Source organism: Manacus vitellinus, unplaced genomic scaffold (genome assembly GCF_001715985.3).
Source record: "Manacus vitellinus isolate BGI_N305 unplaced genomic scaffold, ASM171598v3 scaffold_7_pilon, whole genome shotgun sequence".
NCBI lineage: Eukaryota > Metazoa > Chordata > Aves > Passeriformes > Pipridae > Manacus > Manacus vitellinus.
The window spans coordinates 6,502,376-6,524,229 of NW_021940813.1; the positions used below are offsets into that span (position 1 = coordinate 6,502,376).

The 21,854-nt window shown below is 35.9% G+C and overlaps 1 protein-coding gene across 7 annotated transcripts in view; it reads left to right on the top strand.

Annotated features, from left to right (window-relative positions):
- DMD (dystrophin) overlaps positions 1-21,854 on the top strand; it is a 991,087-nt gene that overhangs the window by 89,995 nt on the left and 879,238 nt on the right. For all 7 annotated transcript variants that reach the window (XM_018084043.3, XM_018084032.3, XM_018084034.3 and 4 more), the window contains exon 2: positions 19,642-19,703. The gene's annotated coding sequence lies outside the window, so the exon portion shown is untranslated. The remainder of the gene's footprint in view (positions 1-19,641; positions 19,704-21,854) is intronic.

The following is a 21,854-nucleotide window of genomic DNA, read 5'->3' on the forward strand; positions in this document are numbered from 1 at the left end:
TCAAATTAGTGTTTTGAAATGGAGTGAATAATGACTGACCTTAGCAATTAGCATTCAACTCCTGATTGATATGTTATCTGGTGGCATCTCAGAATAATGTTGAGCCACTTGCAGATCTTGAGCAATTTTCTGTTTGTTGTTAATTGTTCTGTTTGTTGGTTAATTATGACCCAATCCCATGAAAGCCCCTGGCTTGCTTTTATTTTCCTGATGTTGCAAGCAAAACAAACTGTTGTGAACCAAAGTTACTCATGGCTGCTTAGGGAAGGGTATCTTCCCCTCAAGGAAAAACCCTTCAAGAGCAAAGCAAGAGCTGAGTCACAGCTTTTGTCCCTCTGCTCCCCTTGCTTTCAGCTTGGCTGTGCTACAGGAAAATCCTCCCATGGACACTGTGTGGTCTCACCAGCACCCTCAATGCAGTGATAAACTCAGCTAAGTTAGTCTAAATTGAAGTCTGGCACACATATCTTAGAGAAGACTGCTTGGTGATCTGGATGTAGCAAATTGGATCAGACTATGAACCCCACATTGTATATGTCCGTAGATATCCAAATACATGGACATGCATATATATGGGCGGAAAATAAAAGTTTGCTTTCTTGTACATCTCATCCATGAGTAAACCAGCACATTTTAAGTAAGTAGGCTTTTGGTGCCATGTTTTCATATAGGACTTCAGAAAAGAGCCTTTGATGGTAGTAATATGTAATTTTTCATTTAGTAATATGTAATATGTGTGCACATATATTTAACATACAGGAGTTATTTTTGTTCTGTTAGGCAGTGAACTCTCGTGTCTTATCAGTTTATACTTTTTGCAAAGAAAGCAAGAGGTCATGCCTCACTATGGAGGCTTGTGCTTAGTAGGGAGACCAGTATAGTCATATTGCAAGTACAGTTGTGTCTGTTTTAATGTGATTGAGAAATGATACTTGTTGCCTTTGGTAACTATTAGCATATAAAGTATATCAGAATTAAGTATGTTGCTTTTCTGCTTGTTACTGGAGTATTACAGAAAACGAAGTATACAAAGTAAATGAAAAAATGTTTCATGATGTCAAGAAATGTCACTGCTGCTTAATTTTCATTTCAGTTTTTGTAAGGAGTTAGAGTACTTATTTAACTTCATTCTAACAGTATTAAGCAACTAATTGGATAATGTGGGAAATTTCATTGTATTAATTAAATGTAACAATGGTACTCTATCCAAACGAGAGATGACATTTGAATCAATATATGGTTTTCTTACTTGCTATAAAAGAACAAATCGTATTTTCAGCAATTCCTCTCCTTGATAGCAATTCTATAGATGGATTCACCCTTTGACTAGGGATATTTCTATCCTTTTAATTAATCTACCACCATAGCCTTACACAGTCCTTTTCAACAACTCTGTTAATAACCGTTCATGTAAATTAAGAATAAAATGTGTTTCCCATTTTTTTAAAGTTATAAAAACCAAAAAAAACAATACAACAGAAAAAAAGGGCCTAAATAAAAGACAGCAAAATGTACACCTCTCCCATCAATGCAAAAGTATTCTTCACTTCTTCAGATGGGAACCAGAGGCAATGACGGCTGCATCAGGGAGCAACCAATGCTGCTTTCTGCTTCAGCAGGTCGTTCACCAGAAGCAGTAGGGGAGAAGACCTTACTAATTTGGGAGGAGGGGCATCATGCCTCATCCGGAATCCAGGTCTTCCTCAAGCATTTCAGTTAGCTTAACCTGAATGCAAATGAATTGTGAAGAGTGTTTAGCATATTTCTGTTCGTATTATCTTCGTTTAATGACTTGCTTGTAAATCTCAGTGGCATGGTTGTTACTATTTTGGAGGCACTCTGTATTCTGTTGGCATCTTTCCCGGTTAAGTGTAGGTTTTGGGAGAAGGGCAGCAGAGATGTCAGCATGCCAGCCCACCTTGTAGAGAGAGAGAAATTGGGTAGACTTGTTCTGGATGCTTATATGTTATCTGTGGTTCATTGTGTGTGGAATACCTTTTGGGTTGACATCAACCACCCTTTTGGATGGTGAGGCTTTTTGTAACATTGTGCACAGTGGTCTAGGCTTGCAGGCACAGAAGTGGCAGAGGTGGCAGTGCTTACCTGGCTTCTCACTTACAGGAACAGCAGATTTTCAATAAGGTACAAAATATAGAGCAAGACGCACTATCTTGAAGCATTAAGGGTGGCGGAGGGTGAATATATAAAATGTGTTAACACAACGTATGCATAACACATTCAGCCATTTCAGTCTTCAGCTAAATGATCAGGCCTTCTCAAAGAATTTCTGCTGCAATTACATTTGCAAAGTAACCCAAAAGTTTGGGTTGGATTGGTTGGACTTGTTACTTGAAATATTTGTTGGTAGTTGGCAATTTCATTACGGGTCTCCTGTACCTTGTGTGTACATTTTGCAGAGAAATGTAGAGGCAGTAGTTAATGGTTGAGGATAATAGTCTGCCAAAAAACAGTCAGCAATAGGAAAGGCACACACAATCTACAGTCTTTGTAACATATAACAGCTCTCAGAAATGTAGTTAATGCATTTTAATCACCAAACCTAATTGGAGTTTGCAAAGTGAAGATGACAGCTAGTAATAGCATTGAAAAAAAATCCAGTGGCGATCAAATATACAGTATGGAAGTTAAAAAGAGTTGCTTATACATATAGGTTAAAGTTTATGTTCCCAGCATAAATAATGAATTAAGGAACAAGAACCAGATTTAATGCTCACTTTAGTGCCATTAGAATTGAAAATGATCTCCAGAAATACTCAGAAGTGAGGGGAACACTTCTTGCTTGAATGGTTTAATAAATTTCATCAAACATCATCACATGTATGTGCCCAGAAATACTTGCAAAGCTATGTTTGTGTATCAGTACTATAGAGATGTGCATATAGAGATGAACAAGTGAACATTGTGTGGGTGAATATTCTGCTTCTATCACAGCCAAGCAGTCACAGAGCTATGAAGCATCTGAAGGTCAGAACTCACCACAAAAACTTCAGTACTTTAACTGTGTATATCCTTGTGTATGTGTGTATATCAATGTGTTTGAATTGTTTCCTTGGGTAGTCTTACATTTCACTTGATACAAATACTGCAAAATTTGAATATGGGTGCATTTGAAAATTACCTCGTGATGATTTTTTTATTGTTTGTAATTTGCTTCTGAATCACTTCATTGATGTATTTGTTTTGATAGTCTTCTGAATGTGCACAGAGAGTCTGTTCATTAACAATCAGATTTCTGGATAAATTGCAATTTTGTAAAATTAAAATTAATGCACCTTCCTTTTTTTTCATCTTTTTATAACCGTATGGTGTAAGTAAGTGCACAGAATTTTAATGCCTTGTATGTTTTTGTCAGTATTAGTTCATTCTCTCAAGCAGCATCTAATATTCATAATAATTAATTATGTAAAGTAATACCTAATCTCAACTCTTACAGTTGTAAAATGCTTATATTTTTGACAAGGCTGGTAGTAAAAATCAAAGCCAACTTTTGAGTGTTTTTCTCTGCTACTTTCACTGCAATCTTAGGAACTGTGTGTTACTTAGGAAGTATAGAGACATTTTCAAAGATGTGAAGTTCTATGGAAAAGAGAAATTAAAAAAAAGTAGCTTGGGAAAGGTATTAAGCTTTACAAACTGATAATGGACTGTAATTCCATAATTTACTTATTTCATAGCATTAGTATTATACATGCTGTAGTTATTTCAATCTATGTTGCTTAGACTGCCAAGATTGTAATCCTCACTAATGAGAGTAATCCAGTAACATGCATCATTTCAAGCAATGACACTGATTTTTCCCCTCCTTCCAACCAGGAGAGTGACTTGTCTGCCAAATGACTGTGAAATAGGGAAGTACTCTCTTATTCTTTGTTGGCTTGTTTTTGGGTTTGTTTGGTTTGGTTTTGGGTTCTTTTTCCTGTACATGCAGTATTATTTTATTTCAAAGTTGAAATATACAGTAGGTTCCTCTGTTCTAGCAGAGCCCTAAACTACAGGAGTGCTGTGGGGAATGTCTTGGCAGTGCAGTACATTGAAAAGTAGGTGTACATCTGTTCCATTTTAAAATAAAAAGCAGCCAACCCTTAAATGCTCACCTTAAATCAAGTGCATTTAAATAAGCCAACAACTAAAAGGAAGATGAGTTAATTGTTTCTGTTTCTGAGACTATAAACTTTTTCAGTTTTTAAAATTTATAAGTCCTGACAATAAGCTGTCATACAGGTTGGTTGAATGTTACATCATTAAAGAAATTCTCATGTTTTGTGTGAGGTTCATGTGGTACAAGCCGAAGATCACAGTGAAAAATATTCCAAAAATAAAGCAAAGAACTTATGTTTCTCTGACTGATTAATATCCATCTAATGATGCATAAAAATTTTAAAAACTTTGTGAATGAAAATGAATGTCTCACAACTTACAGTTCTGTCTTACAGTGTTATTGCATTTCTATAGAGACATTGTCATATTTCCATTTACTACCATAATTTGTTTTCCTATGTGTAAATCCTTACTTTGTCTTGAAGATAATTTAATCCAATTACAGTACAGTCAGCTTTAAAATTTTGTTTTTATACTTCTTCTGTATCTTGCTTCTTCCCCATCTCAATGAATAGTTCTTTCAATATATTTGCTGTTAGCGCTGAAAATTATTTTCTCATGACCACACCTAGCTCCATGGGGAAATAGGAAATGTCAATCAGATTCTCTCACTGTTTAAGTTAGTAACCAGGCTCACTTTGCTTAGTCCAAAAGTTCAGTCTGTGTTCTGGGTAGTTCCCTATCGTGTGTAAAACCTAGCAGGGGGCAAATATCTTCATCATATTCTATTAAATACAGTTTGCATGCCTGATTATATGAACAAACACAGTTTAGAAGCTGTCTTAAGCTTTCTTCATGTTTTGAGTATAACATTTGGTTGGAACATAAATAATTTCAAAAGCGTGAGTTTTTTATGCACAGTGATCTCCTTAGCTGTTAAACAATTTAATATGGAGAACTGTGTATTACCAAAGTCCTTTCTCCATTCAAGACTAAACTGTGAGCAGAGGAAAAATGTTCAAAACCTGAAATTCATTCTGTTTTCTTATTACTGGGAAAATAAAAGAGAAATGGAGAGAATTTTAAGAGTTCCATTTATATTGGTTGAAATATGACAGTCATGTCAATTTGACCTTTGTAAGTTGCTTTGTATTAATTATAAATGCTTTTGATGTTACTTTTATTAATCTAACTGCCTGCTGCATGATTTTCTACTTCTTCCATTATAAGAATGGCAGTATTTTTGATTTCCAAAACTACTATTTAGTTGCAAACTCCCTGGGGCCTGCTGTGATGTTAGGTGGAGCCTGAATGTCATAGAAGTATTGTTTCTGATGGCTAATCAGATATCCAAGTGATTTAACCTCTGTATGTCATTGTCATCAAGCTGATGATGCTGATGAAGAATGCCTGACAATTAGTGATGTAAAAATACCAAAATAACATAGACACTATTTATGTGGTTGCTAAGTTAGTTGTTAGGCATTGCAAATATTAGAGGAGTAGCCAGCTCATTCCTCACTTCTCAAAATTCTCAGAAATATACTTTCTTTTTGGTTCTTGTATTGACCAAAGAATATTTCTTTTGTGAGTTGAGTAAAATGAGCAAAATACAGAAACCATTCTAATTTTCCTAATCCTGGTGCTCACTGAATTAGCCTAAAAGTCCAAATCTAGCAATGCTGTGAAACAAGAATCCATTACGTGGTAGATAACACCTTGCAGCTTCTGGATATTAGTAATTAGTCTTTACTGAAGCTGAGCACTGCCTCAGGATACTTGTGTTTAGATTCATCTGAATACCTTTCCACCATTAAATTTTATAAATTCTCTTTTATCCTTTTCCACATTTGTCCCAGGGATTTAGTATGCTCAGGAGTTCCACAGTGTGATAGTGAGTGGGTGACCATATTCAGATTTTGGAGTGTGAAACCACAAAAAACCCTAAAGACTGTGCATAGGAGGTGAAATATTAGTAAATAAATGGAGAAGTATGAAGACAATAGGAATTCTCCATGATTTGAGCAGGGAAAGAGGAAGTATATTTTCTATTGTGTTCAAATTGAACTGTTTTGTACAGTGCTATCTTGAACTTCCTGAGAATTAATGGGTAAAAACTTTTTTTTGATCCATTCTAAACCATCATGCTTTAATTTCAGTGAGTTTCCCTGGTTCATGTACAAGTTTTTAGTATCTGTCAAGGCCACAGTGTAACAGTTTCAGCGTCTTGAGTAAGATTTTATCTGGAGTCTTTGCATTTGGATCCTCATTTCTTCTCTGTTTCCTTTCCTGGTAAGGTAACCATAAATTTTTGCATTATATATTTTTGCATTTGTTTAACACATATTTTGAGTTTCTACTTAAAATATTATTTTTGGCGTGTTCTTACTGAGAAGCTGTTGCTTTAGACTGACCATTGGAAAAACTTACTATGCAGTACATAAATGCAACAAGAATTAGGTCCCCTTCTTATGCATATAATTCTGGTTTCTGCAAAACTAAAGCCTTGTCAAACAAAGAATAGGCAGAAGAAGTCGTTTGCCATGTGCATGCATTGTATGGTATTCCTGTTCCCACCTCATTTTGCCATTGTTCAATGAAATATTTATGCTGAACTTACCAAAGGTATGACAGTTCCCTCATAAAATATATGTGTTCTCTTCTTAGCTTTTTTTTGTCTTTTTATGCATGTTATAAATTGAAGAAGTGTAGTTGTCTTGGAAAGCAGCCATGAAATCCTAATCAATTTCCAAGTTTGATTTCAAAGGCTTAGAACACCTAATTATTCTTATCTGACTTCACTAGCATTCGTTGCATGCTCAAATCTTTCACATTTTGATACATGCAATTTTTTATGCTTTTGTTATTACTTTAATAAAAATGCTGATATGTCTCAATATAAGTATATGCAAACAAAGTGGCAAAACTACTTCCTAGGGATAATCAATATTTCCAAAATTGAAACTTCTGTGATGCACATTTTGAACACTGTGGTGTAAACTTGGAGCCTCTGGGATGCATAGGGAAAGAGAAGTTGTCTGGACCATTATGTCACTATATGAAGGGAAATATTTTACTGGGGTCTGATAGGAGTTGTTTGGGGTCCCAGGCCAAGGAGACTGGAAGGAGCTGTCTTTTTTTTCCCTTCCTTCCCTTCCTCCCCTTCCTCCATTGGCTTGTGAGTTTTCTACCCTGAATATTTTCAATTGGTCTTTTGTACAGTCCTCCAAGATAGAAGCCAAACATGAAATTCCAGTATCTATTCACTTCTGTTTCTCTGTTAGGATGGATATGACCAAAATATGCATGCAGATTGATTAAGATGCCTCTAAAAGGCATTAGGCTACAAAGAAAATTACTCTTCTTTACTGTTGCAAAAACATTGGAATAGAATGACAGTATGTTTCTTCAATGTAGTTTATGATCCTGTGAAATGTCATACTTGCCTTGAGTTGTCTAGACTGGAAAAGAACAACTGTAAAAAGAATGACAAATAGATGTTTTTTGTCTTTTTCTGTGCTGAATCTATATTAAAGAAACACAGCTCTTCTCAGTAGAGCTGATGAGTTGGCACTGAATTGAAATAAAAATCAATGTTTATAATAGGTAGCTGTCCTAACATCAATAATAATATTTCTTAATCTTCACTTAATGTTATAGATATGAAATCCTTCATTGCAAGCAGTTCTGAATGATGTATGAAATGAAAAAAAACCTCGATCGATGCACAGAATACATACAGGCAACAAATATAGTAGTTATCTAAAATGTTCATGTCTAGTACAGTCAGAAAATCCTCATTTGAGTTAGGAGGGCAAGATTTAAATAGAATTTGTTATTGCAAATAATCTTGTAAATTGCTCAGACAATGCCCACTTAATGAGAAGATGAACAGTACTCATGTTTAAATCTAATTTTAACAAATATTTCACTAGTACTTCAAATATTCTAAAGTGGAGTAATAATTTCAGGGACATGTTACAAAATCTAATGATGTTACCTGTCTAAAAATTGCTCCCAAGATAAATTTAAGATGTTGTGCTTTGTCCCCTTGTGTGGATGAACAATGTGTCCAGCCCCAAACTGAGTATTTAAACTTAACAAATCCCAATGCGCTAATGTCAGGTAGATGGTTTTTGGATACTTACGACTTTCAGTTGGTTCCTTAGACAACTTAAAAATAATCTGAGAAGTATCTGCAGAGTTGTAAGCAATATGTTTACCAACATACAGCAAAGCATGTTGTACTATAGATATTAAAATGTTCATAAGTGGGACCTACACCTGACTGCTTAAAAAGAAATACATCCTGTACTTCCTCTGTATGTCATAGGCTGTCCACTTCTGAATGCAGTACTTAATAGACAGATATTGGACCAAAACTCAATGCTATTGTGTAACTTGATAGACAAGGATGGCTTCTTTTGTCTTCAGCAGTGCAATTTCTACAGTTTATGTCTGTTCTGTATGATGATAGTTTTTCCCCATGTGTTTCTGGGGAAAAACACAGCTGGAACTATTGGTGGCTCTGGGCATGTTGCTGAGTTCTAACTTTAATACATTTTGTCTTAAAAATTCTAAAAAGTGCATTTTCTTTGTAATGGTTGTCACCACGTGTGGATGAAGACAAACTGATTTCTGTTGTGCTCTCATTTTTCAGTATCTTAGAGACAAAAGAGGCAAAACACGTCCCCCCTTCTTCCAATTTGAATGTTTTTTTTCTTTGTGTTAGGAACTAAACATGTCACTTCCCAACTAAAGCTGTTAAATGAAAATAGAAGCCTCAGAAAGAAGCTAAAAGAAGAACAGTCTACAGTAAACATTGTGGCTGTTGGCTAGGTGTTACTTTTGAATTTCTGGTAGAAATTCAATGAATTTCAGGAACGCTAGACATTATGGGGGTAAAAGGGGGCACATTTAACATGCCTTGTAATCCAGGTTTTCTGTGAAGTGATGGTATTTAGATTTTTATTTAATTTGTATTAACCTTCATCCGTACAAAACAGGAGTTTTCCCAAATGTGGGGTAATACTAGGCAATCATGTTCTAATGTGTATTTCTGAAAATTTAAGGTCCTTCAGCCACTCATACAATTGAGCCACTACAAACAGTATAAGTAGCTGTGAAATGGGAAGGGCTTTAGGAGAATTAAATTTTACTGTATTAACTTCCCCCCCTTCCAATTATCAGTATCAAAAGGGGCTTTTGAAATGCTTTGTCTTACTCTCTGACTATCTTTCCTTTTCTCCCCTTGAGAGAAGAGGATGCTTGGAGATGGTGAGAGGACGCCAAGAGACCTAACAACATGCAATCTGTAATAGTTCTCTGTGAATTAAATAAATCAGAACTTTGGTTCAGATACATTTATCGTTCCTTTGTCTACTTCAGATGAGGTGAAAACAGGAGTGGAAAATACAGTTCACTTACCTTTAATTTATACAGATGTTCTTAGGGGCATGTTTCCTTTCTTTCAAAGCCTTGCAAAAGTTGTATAATAAGGAGAAGCCTAACTGTGGGCCAGTAGATGCTATTAGCTTTACAATGACAGTATCTTCACTGTAAGAACAAGGTGTGTGTGTTGTAAACAATTGCATATTAACACCTTGGTCTTATTAATTGCAAACTTCTCTGATACATTCTCTGATGTCTCAGTGGCAGCTTCTCCTAATTAACTCAGATACTAATTGGGTCAGATGAAATAAAGTAGACAGCAGTCAGTCAAGCAGACTAGAACAGCCTGTTCTCTAATTGCTTTTGACAGAGGAACAAAAAAGGAACTTGAAATATTATGGAGTAGTGCTATCCACCACGGTGTACTTAGCATGGTTGTTTGTAATGAATATTTTAATACAAACTGAAACAAATGTTGGCCTTTCACATGTGGGTAACCCATCCTTCTCTGTGTTCTGCACTTGTGTGACATGAATTTGAAGTGTCTGTGACCATGTAAAGCATTTGCCTGACTTTTTTTTTATAAGAGCAAATCAGAAAATCTGGGACAAAATACATAAAAATCACAGCGGTTCAAAGCTTTGCAACTATGCATCACTAGGTGGCATTTGCTGAAAACAGAACAGCAATTTTGTTTTCACATCAGAAGCTTGTGTGAAACACTAGGTACTAGTGTCATGTGTAAGACTCTGATTACCTGTTTTAAATCATGGTGCTTCTTTCAGCTTCACTTGTTATTAGTTGCAAGTCTATAGTTCAGAAAGTTTGTGGGCTCCTATTTTGCCTTTTTTATGTGTGATGCTCTGACTGGTTCATGAATGTACACTGTCATCCTTAGTCCTTGGTCCTCTATTGCTCATATTTGAACAGAAATAGAAACCTAGATGGTAAAAATCTCCAACTAAGGAAGGACACACTCGGTCCAACAGTAAACATTTATCTTCTGTTTTCTGAACAAAACAAAAGTAATTGTGTATTTTTCATAAAAGTTATAAATATGAAAAATATGAGTAATTTTGTCTTGTTACATAACCTTGACTTTTTTATTTCTAATAATTATCTTCTGTTATAATAATGCTTCCCATGCATTGTCTCTGCCACACCTTACTGTGATATGGCCCACTGATAACTAAGTGCTGATCTCCCTTCCAAGGTTTAAAAAAACACAAACAGATGAAAAAAAAAAAGAACCTATAGCCCCTGTCCATGAAAAATAAACTTCAGTGTTGGCCACAGCTTTCCTCCTCACTGTGCATGTAACTCTCCTGGTGAAAACCATAAAGGCCAGAACCATTTAAAGTTTTTCCAAAACAAGTTTTCTATTTTGGGGGCATTTTTTTTTTTTTTTTTTTTGTGACATTGCTGAAACAAAGGAGCTGCCAGTGCTGCTGTTTTCTGGTCTGTAACTTTTCCCACAGCAGTGACAGGGACATTTATAATGCTGGGGTTCTCTTGGAGCCAGCTGTGTAACAGCAGCCAAGGTGAGAGCGCTCGCTTTCACTTTGAGTTAGTTTCAACAGTTCTCAGATCCTCGGTGCGGAGGAGTAACAATGCTTGTTACAGGTGCACTAAAGGTGCTGTGTACACAAACCAATTTTATTAGTCTTTAACTGATGAGGGTTTTCTGGGTGCTGGCTGTAGGATAGGGCTGGCAGAGGGACTGCTGCTGCCATGTGGCCGGCTTGGGCCTATCCATGTGTCCGAACGCTGCCGTCCTTCCTGGGCAAGGAGCAGAGTATGGAGACACATATGTGCTCCGAGGAGGGAAAAAAGGCTGATACTGATTCTCTCTGTCTTCAGATAATGATTCCCATTTTCTCTGGGAAGGAACAAAAATGGCTTAAAAGAAAGAACCTCTGAAACCAAAGTCACTTCAGTCAAGATGTATTTAATCAGTTTACCATGTCTGCTCACTCCTTCAAAGAAGTTATATGTTTGGTTTCTTTTTTAAATGTCAGTTAGGTTCTACCCTTTTGTCCAAGTTAGACCAACAACCAGAGAAGGGTCTGAGCTACAAATATTGCTTCCTTACTTGGAGCACAATGTGATTTCTGCTAACCTACCTTACAAGTCATAAGTATTTTTTGGGAGATGAAAGGATCAAAGTATCTCTCATCAGCTGTGGTCAAAATTTCAGGGTTGGGCTGTGGAGTTGCAATAGGTTTTATATATAAAAATAATAATGGTAGTAGTAAATCAAATGTGGCAAAAAGCATTTCTGTTGATTTTATATAGCATCACATGATGTATTAGCAGCATTTAACTTCTGCTTCTCTAATCTGTAAACAAGAACAGAAAAAAAATTCTGCTCAAATGGGTCCGTCAAGAAAATGAAGGTATTTCCCCCAAATATACTCATTTGACAAGATTAAGTCAGTTTTGATCAACTCCTAGTTTTCTTTCACATTTTGGTAATGTTGGTAACCTTCTCCATTTTTTTTTTAATTTGGCACATTTTATAGCATTAATGAGATTTATCCTGTAAATGGATTTTGTTGCTTTTAGCAACAACAAAAAAATGCTCTTTAATCATCCTCATTAGTATTTTTTCAAGGTACTTGGACATACTGGCAACGTGATTTCATTGGTATCTGACTGCCAAAAATTTGATAATACAGTTACATCATATAATATTCTGCAAGTTCCAGAAAGCTGCAGTGGTTCAGCTTGTACAGCACTTCTAAGTACCATGGGCATTTAAGTGAAGACAAACATATTACCTCATTTTTAAGATTTAATATATGATCCACAGTATTCAGAAAATACTGTTATAACAATGGTATGATGCTAAAATAGCATGAGCTTCTATTAATATGTTATCAAGCCTGCTTTTCATTTTTCAGTATATGCATATGACATTGAAAAAGAGAGAAAAAAAGGGACACTGCTCATACACAGGTGAATATCCAAATGAATTATAATATGTTCCCATGTAAAGATAATAAGTCATAAGCTGAACTCCTTTTGAAGGACTAACTTGTCAGGCAGAGATAGGTTAGTTCTTTAATTTTGAGAATTGATTTATCTTTTGCAGAGAAATCTTGTGTATTGAAACACTGGGGCTTTTTAGGTTGCATATTAGGAGTGATTTCTCTTTGGGAAAAACTTATTGGATCCAAAGGAATTCCTGGTTAGAAAATAAAAATGAAAAAAAACCCAACTAACAAAAACAGTTAAGCTTGTGTTTGCAAAGCTGTCAATAATAAAGACCAGGGTATTTTTGGTAGACTGTGGTTCAAAACTCTTTTAAGCCCTTATCCTTGAAAGCCTAAGGCAGAGGTGGGTCACCAGCACTTGAGGGAGGTGTCCTGACAATCAGTGTCAGGTTGATATAGATGGGAGATGAAAGCACTGATAATCTGTTTCCATGCCCTTATCCTGCTGATGACAAGAGGCATGAAATCAGGGCCCTCTTTCAAAGCATGCTTACCTTCCATACAAAATCAAGTGGAAAAAGTTCCAGGGAGCTTTTCAAGGGGAAAAAAAGTGGATTTTTTTTTTTTCTGTTTTTGTTCATTGATGCTTTCTCTACCTTTTTTTTTTTTTTCCCCAACCTATACAGCTAAGTCATTGGCTACTCCACTTAAGAGCCAGTCAGCAAGAAGACAAAGGCCATCCCATAGGGCACTTTAGGAAAGTTATTGTCTATTTGCCATTCTGCTCCTTCCTCCTGGGTCAAATCCATAGCCATAAAGTATGATCAGTTCCCAAAGTGTATTTGTGTGTAGACCAGAGGAGGACTAGGCCATATACTGGGAATGTCATTACCAATGTATGAATTGGAGCTGAGTACCCCATGTTGTGTATACTTTAAATGTTCTGGAAATGTGAACTGAAATTCTGCTTCTTTTCTTCTCTTTTTAAATTTCATTGGAATTGTGCTCCTGCTTTTTTTCTTGGGAGTTGCATCTGCCACAATTTATTTAGGCAAAAGGGTTGAGAAATGGTGGGGGGATGGTAGGGGATGGTTACCAAACGTGGCAGATTACATGATTTTGTTCAGATTTAAATCTATGTGTACATTACACAGCTACCCATTATTTTTTTAGGAATCATATGGAGCTTGTTTGCCTTATCCTGGTACTTTTGGATGCTAGTCAAATTTTTTTGACTAAGCTGCACATGCTCCAGTAGTTCTTTTGTTCAGACTCACTGCTTCCCTGCATATGATCTAGCTACCAGATATCATCCCTTTTTTTTTTCCAGAAAGGAAGTATTTATCTCTGCCTTTTCCCATCCCACTCCTACTTTTCCATATGTCTTCCCTCCCCCCCCCAAGGCAGGTGTTTACTTCCCTTTCTCTCTTCCACCCCACCGCTTCGTCATCTTTCTGTTTGTTTGGTTGTTTGTTGTTGTTTTCTTTTTTTTATCTTTCCTTCTGTTCCAGGCTGGCACTCTGTTGTGTTCTCTACCCTTTGTGCTGCTTCTACTACTTTTCTACACATGACATCCATACTGGCCCTGAAAAGCACTCTATAGTTTTTTCCCTAAATAGCTAATTAATCAAAGTTAAGTCAGAAGACTGAGACCTTATATAAACACTTGCAATGCCGTAAAAAATTTAAAAAAGAAGAAAAGTCAGGAAGTAGTTTCCCTTAAATGTTTATAATGAGAGAATAATTCCAACTAAAATAATGAAATGAGAAAAGTAAAAGGTTTTCTCAGCCTGGGGTTCAGTCTAAGCCAGGTAGTTCAGTAGTTCAATCTGCTACACCAGTCTATCAGTAGAACTCTTGTAGATTGGGTCTTACAGCCATCCTCTTATTTATCCCCTGAGCACTGAATGGACCCCCTCTCTCTGAGTTCCTGTATTTGAAGGAGATGGAGGGGAGCAGAGTTGATATTAGGTCTTTTTGGTTAGTGATACACCTGCTCATTTCCTACATTTGCCTTAAATCTTACCAAATGTATCTCAAAAAATTTTGGTATACTATTTCTCAGAGGATTTAGTTGTACTTTTTTTAAAAAAATCTATATTAATGAGGGTTCTGAGTCCCATTTCTGCTGAGCTTCTGAATAGCTTCATCAGTATTTTGAAAAGCCTGAGATGGTCTGATTATGATGATTTGACTCTGGTGCCACAGTAAAGTCTCAAGGGGTAGCACAGGGAACAAGGAGTTTTAACAATATTCAGATTAAGGCAACACACTGCTCATCAGTGTATTTAAAGAAGATGGACAAAGAACTGTATGTTACATATTGCCTTACATGAGCAATAGACTTAAATTCATTGGCTGTCTGTCAAAGCAGTCTATTGTATTTCCTGTCAACTTGTGAATGTCTTGGATGACCTCAATGACTAAAAATCAAAGCTAGTCCACTCAAATATAATTCAGTCATTCTCTTGCATTGATTTCTTTTTTCCCCCTCAGATAAGCAAGAATGGGAAGGGAACATTTCTCAGCAGTTGTAGTTACTGGCAGAGTATTGTAACAATGTGCTGGAAATCTCTAAGAATAGTGAGTCGATGGAGCCAGAGTATCAATAATGTGACTGTCTGTGGCCTCTTTTGTTCCTAGTGTTCCCACCATTCCTGGTACTCACTCCCACTCACCGAAGAAAACCCTGACCTTTTCTCAATCTGCATTGTTTGGCTTCTAGAAAATCAAATAACAATTTTGATGGTTTTATTCTCTAAAGTGCAGTGTTTCAATGAACCTGCGGTTGCCACGAATGAGGGAATTGACACCTGCCTTAACACCATTGTTTCAAAGTTTTCAGTGGTATATGAGAATTTTTTTTCTCTTATTTGCTCATAGTTCCTGGTAGACAAAATATAGCTATTCAATTATTGTTTAACCCAGCTCAGAGCAACACTGGGTAACAAAATAAGATAAATCCCCTTCTTTCCTGCTTGTGTTTCCACCTGTGATGGAACTGCTTGTTGAAGGCTGCATAAAATCTTCTGTCACGCAACTGAGCTTTCTATCACTGTCTGTCTCTGCAGTGATTCAAATACTCTACACATATTATGTCACATCTTTTTTGACACCTTAATAACAATGGGGTTTTTGTTGTTTATTTAAAATTAAACTTTGTAATCTGAGGATATGGCTTATTTCCTGTACCCCTCGTGTACCAGTAAACTTTTTTTGAATGTCTTCTAATTTTCAAAAATGGTCTATACTTACTCTAGAGGAGAATTTCCTAAGCCACTTGTGTCATAAACCACTACCCAGATCTGTGGAAAGCAGAAGATGCAGTCTTGATTTTGCAATCTGTAAGAAGAGAGACCATCAAATCTCAATCCTTGGAGATAATAAAAACCATACATGGTCCTGGACATCTGCTCCAAATGACCCTCCTTGACTGGGGGGTTGAACTGGAGGTCCCTTATGGCCTTGGCTATTTTTTGAGTCTGTGAAAGGAATACTAATTTGGGTGTGTCAAGAGTAAGAGAGGATGAAGATCCTCTAAAAAACAGGGAAGGATGCACCAAAGTGTGCAAATTTCCTTCTCCCTGCTACGTGTTTTCTGTGGCAGAGTGGCTTTTATCATACAAATGGAATGATATAGTGACATGTATAGTGTGTGTTTCTGAACCTTGGTTTCTTTTACAATCTGCTTGGTATTTGTCAGCTCAAGTTGTTTGAAAGTATTACTTTTTAATGACTTGTTAATGCTCGTTTAGGTTTTCATAATAGTATCTAAAACATAGCAGATATTTGAAATAGTTTTTTTTCCTAATGCCATTTTTTATTTAATATGTTTGGTGTTATTTGCGGGAGTGGAGACTGGGAAAATAAGTGTAGTAATAAGTGTAGTTTACTAAGAGTTGACAACATAATGTTAGGGGGTTTCTTGTGGAAAATAGAAGGGAATCACATTGGAGTGGTAGGTTGCAAACATGAGTTGTTAAGTATTTAGGAAAGTTGTAAGGTGACCATTTACCATTAATAATAGCATCTTAGTTCTGTTGAATCCTGATTGTTCCTAAGCATTCTTCAGAGTACCATTTGTCTCTATTGCCTTTTCCACCTGGTTAAATCTCAGAACTGTCCTTTATCAGATGATTAGCTTCATAAATACTGCACTTTCTTTCCTGGCCATAATTTCTTCTGAGGCCTAACCTGGAATAATACTTCTAAAGCAAAATGTGCAGTTAGCTAATCTGAGAGGTTCGCATTAACAGTTGCAAATCTGGATGTTCATCCTACCTGATATCAGAACCATTTGTGAATGTGTTCTGATTAAAACAAGATCTCTTCAGTGGTACTACAGGCTGTAGGGCATGAAAATCAGGTAAATCTCAATGGTCGGTATCTCTGTTTTCTGGAAGGCTTTCTATAGAGCTCAGGGCATTAATTTTCTGAGTTGACAACCTATAGAGAGGAGCTTAATCCTATTTCACTCAGTGTCCCTTATTTCATCATTTTGAGAAAAGCATTTCTGCTGTGGGAAGAGATCACATTATTAGTGCAATAAAGGAATTGGGAGTCCATGCAGTGTTTCATGTTTAGATTGAACCCTAAGAGAGACAGTACACTGTTTTGCAATTCTTTCAGCTTGAAAGAAAAGAAATAAACATACTCTATTACACTTGAACAGGTGAAGGAATTACCTGCCTAGCCATTTGATTATTCTTATTGGCTCACAATAAAAACACCTGCAAGGACATTCATTGGCTCACTGCTGAAGGAGCTCTTATAAACACAGCATTATGAAAGTGGCAGATGAATGTTCTTGGCACATTTCTGCAGCACCTAGACAAATGTCATTCAGCATGCACATCTAGCATTCAATCCATAAATCTGGGTTAGGAGAACATCCTTTTTTTAAAAAAAATCATGTTTACAATGGGGAAATCATGCCATGCATAAGCAAAAGATTGATTCTTTTTTAGGTTAGGACGCTGTCACTAACAAATTGCTGTGGTATAACTTGTCAGAGCAAGCATCTAGAGATAAAAGTGCTTGCAATGATCTCTGGATAAAAATAACAACAGTGGAACAGATTTGTGTTTACAAAGGTAGAAGAGCATCGGCTGAACTTTGAAGAAGTTTCAGACATTCAAATTGTGGGTTTGACTCTCGTTTTTCTCAGGACACACAGTTTTTTATTAGCTCAGTGGACAGGAATTAATTGGTGCCTACTAGTTAAAGTACTTGCATATATCTTTGTGAAAAAAACAACCAACCAACCAAACAAAAACCCAAAGAAACCCACTCTGTTACTAAATATGCTATTACAGCTGCCTGAGGTGGAAAAACAGAAGTCTGAACAGTTTGAAAGAGACATTTTTGCCTCTTTCCATTTCCCTGCTAAATACCACATATTGTTCTTCGACCCTACTTTAAGGTTGCATTTGGCAGTTTTAGCAGAGATGATTAAACAGAAATAGCTATTTATATGTAATATTGTATATGAAGTTGCTGAAGAAGTTTATAATACAACATCAAATTGAATATGTATCTTCCTCCAACAAAATGCATCCTCCTTCTCTCACCTTCTGTGTACTGCACATGGCTGGAATGAGACAAAAGTCAAATAATAAACAAGTTACTAACAGTCAACAAAGAGGGAGGAATTAGTTGTGGGGAAAAATAAAATTTTTGACAGCTTTAGCATCATGTATTACCAAAAGCATGCATCTCCTTCACATGCTGTTGCTTTTAGATGAGTTTCTAACTATTCAAGTACCGCTTTCAGCCAAAGGATGAAGCAGGGAGCAGCATTATTTCGTGTAAACAGTAGTAGAACTCTAAAGAGTTTATTGTAGCAAATACTCACATTATTGGCAGAATGATTATAATGCATGTTTTCTAAGGGAAGTTTCCAGTTTTACTATTATATTGTCAAGCTTTTCACTCGGGATCATCTGAACACAATTAGAATATGCTCCTTCATATACAGTAGTTCTTTATACTGAAATAGAAACTTTGCAAACTCTAGTATTTTGTTCATGAGTATATTGTATCTTTGAGACGGGAAAACATTCTTGAGGAAGGATATTTTTAAAGTCCTACTGAGTTGAGGTTTTAAGAAAAAAAAGATAGATTTGTCTTGTCATGGCTTCTTGGAAGGGTGGAGGGAGGGAAAGCAAAGTACGTTATTAATGCCGTGCATTTCTCATGTAGCTCATCCATACCTGCCTTTCAAATTCATCTGTATCCATTAACATTATTAATTGCTGACCATTTCAGATGGGAATTTAATGTCCCTTTTTATTTAAGAAGTGTGGAGAATTTTACTGCAAATCAAAAGGCTGCATTGAGTGAACTTTATTTTAGTATAAGCATTCTGCACCCTTTTCCATATACGCCCTTTAATTCTAGTTTGGTTGATTTTGTTTTGTCAAAGAAAGAGGTCTGTTCTTTGTATTTCAGGAATGATGCCTAATAGTTCTTTTTGAGCAAATGCTTATGAAAAGCATTAGTTTGAAAGCATCTTTCTTTTCCAAACTCTATAATATACATCAGGATTATACCTTTGTTTGTCCAGATCCATTCAGCATCAAGACTGTACTTGTAACTTATATATAACCAAGGCCTAAGATAATCATCTCCATCTACAAAGTTTTCGTATTAAAGAATTGAGGAAGAATTTTGTGTATGGCTGAAAAAGTGTAGGTATTTTTTTCTTTCTCCATTGGAGGGAAAATATATAACAATTTTTGACAGGTAAATAGTTACAAGTCAGAAAAGACATAAGGTATGGCTGCCAATGGAGAACTATTATGCTGGTCCAGAAGGCCTCCTCAAGCAGTTTGATAAGGTGCATATAAAGTTGTTGTTTCAAGGACTTTTCCAAAAGTTCTGTAGAAGAGTGCCCTGATGCCGAAACCATTGGATCACATGTTTGGGTTTTTTCATACCTGTATTAAATTAAAATTTAGAATGGGATATTTCAGGTCCTACTGCAATATGTTCTCTTTTGGAAGGAAAGACACCACAGGATGGGTCAGATGAACTAGGGATATAGACCATGAAGGGTCTGAATGAAGGGGACCTATAGACTTTCAAAATATGTTGATGTAATTGGCAAGGACAGAATAGATCCAAAAAGGTGCCCTGAAGGTGTTTGAAGTATCATCAGTAGCTTTACAACAAACCAAGACTGAAACATTAATCAGTAATATTGTACTATTTTGTTGAATAAATCTAATGAAGTGCTTTACTTTTTTTCTGGCAGATGAACGGGAAGATGTTCAAAAGAAAACTTTCACAAAATGGATAAATGCACAGTTTGCTAAGGTAATTTATTTATTTATGTATTTACTGACCAAAATATCTTTTGTATCTTTAAAAGAAACAAAAAGAAACTCCAAATATTCCTCTGTTGAGGCTTAATTTTCAACATAACATTTAAAAGTGTCAGGTATTGGTGAAGGCAGTTGACTGACTTATTAGAAAAAATGTCCAAGTTTTATTCCTTTGATTTCGGTAGAGGTTGAAATGTAATAAGCCATCCTTCTTTCAGAATGTTCTCTGCCTCAATGTATTTACCTTTTCTCAAAATAGTGATGAATATGTATTACTGTTTGTTGGGGTCCTTTGTTATGTCCCTAATATGCAGAGGATTTTCCTCTTTAGCCTTGTCTTTTCTTGTTTCTGATTGCAATTACAAGTTTAATAAAACTAGATGAATTGCAGAGGAGAAAGGTTAAAGATAAGAGGTGTGATCCAGTTACCAAATTATGAAAGTCAATTATAATATGTTTTGAAATAGTTGTTTTTGAGAATGGTAAAGATTATAAATGTACTGGGGGGAAAAAAAGACAAAATAACTGATTTATTTAAAGCATGACCTTCTGGCAGTATGCAAGCATTTTATCTTTAACACACAGGAAAAATTTAACTTATACTATTAATTTGATGAAACTTTTTTTTTAAATTCCTGGAGGATAATTATTCAACTGTATTTGCCAGTAATAAAACAAATCAATCCCACGATTTATCATTTTATCTGGTAATAGGCAACAATGAAATAGTAGCTGTGATATATCTTTTGCTTAATCCGGCTTTTAATTGTGTCCCATTTGATTCTATGCATTAAAAAAGAGGAGTAAAATAATCTAAATACAACCACTATAATGTTGAAAAACATGCTCAGCAGTGGTTTAGTCCAACAGGCAGTCCCACAGGGCTTTTCCATGGTCTAGAACATTTTCTAATAGCTATTCAAGTGATTTAGACAGCACATATTTGTGCTCAGCATCTTTATAGCAGAGACATCCAGCAATTTGGAGGATTGGATCAGGATGAAATACGGTCTTGAACAAATGGTCTCAAACTGATTGATGAATTACAAGACAACTGTGAAGTATTATATTTAGGACAGCAGTAAAACATATGCATACAGAAGTGGGGATAGTTGGGCTGGCAATAATAAAGCAAAGAAGAGCTCTGGGAAGTGTTTTGAATCACAAACAAAATGAATCAGCAACAGGATACCATTGCAAAAAAAGAAAAAAAAGCAACTTTTTTATGGCTCTGATAATGGAAGTGTTTTAGAGAAGGTGAAAGATGTAATTATTTTCTTTTACTTGACAATAGCGAGATTTTTAGCTTGAGTAATTTATAATCTTAGTGTTCCATAAATGAAAAAAATAGCCCCAGCACCAGTCATCTGATACAACCTAATTTGAAATGTGTTACCAGTTAGGCCTTGTTATGGTCACAGAAATAGTTATGGAAAATGAAGAGTAACTGTTGCTCCTATATCTAAAGAAAATGTCATGTTCCTAGAACATTGTTTTCTCAGAAATGATTGTTTTATGGAATAGAAAAGCTTGCAATTACAAAGAAACTTGGACCAAGTTGCTGAAGAATTATATAGGGTTTAGAAAATATGACCATCAGCAGATACTTTTAATGGTAGGCTTGACTTGATCATCTGAATGATCTAGAGGCCTTTTCTCCAATTCTAATTCAGTGAAATGTACAGTAATGGTGTTTTAGCTACTTTTTACTTGAGTTTTATACATAGTACTTTTAGTTGCATGTGAAAATGCATTCCTAAACATACTGGAGAAATAGTAATTTCCCTCTATTTCATTTGGACTCTGAAGAAAACCTCCTAAACACTATGCTTCAAGAGTTTCTTTACCTCAAGCATCACCTGTGTTTTGGACAAAATCATCTTATTTCAACAATCAATCAATCAAAAAGCTCTTGATCTTTAAATCTTGGAGAAATTACTCTTGTCCTACGAAACTGTTACAGATAACACCAGCATACTTGGTCTGATTGGAAATCATGTATTTCTGGTGAGTTTAGTAATACCTGTTGTCTGGCTGCCTGTGTGGTGCCCTGCCTTCAGTGTAGTCACACACTGTGCAGGCTTTATTTCTTTCTAGGGTTTTAAGAGGTCCTGCTGTAATAGGAATGAACACAGTTAAGAGC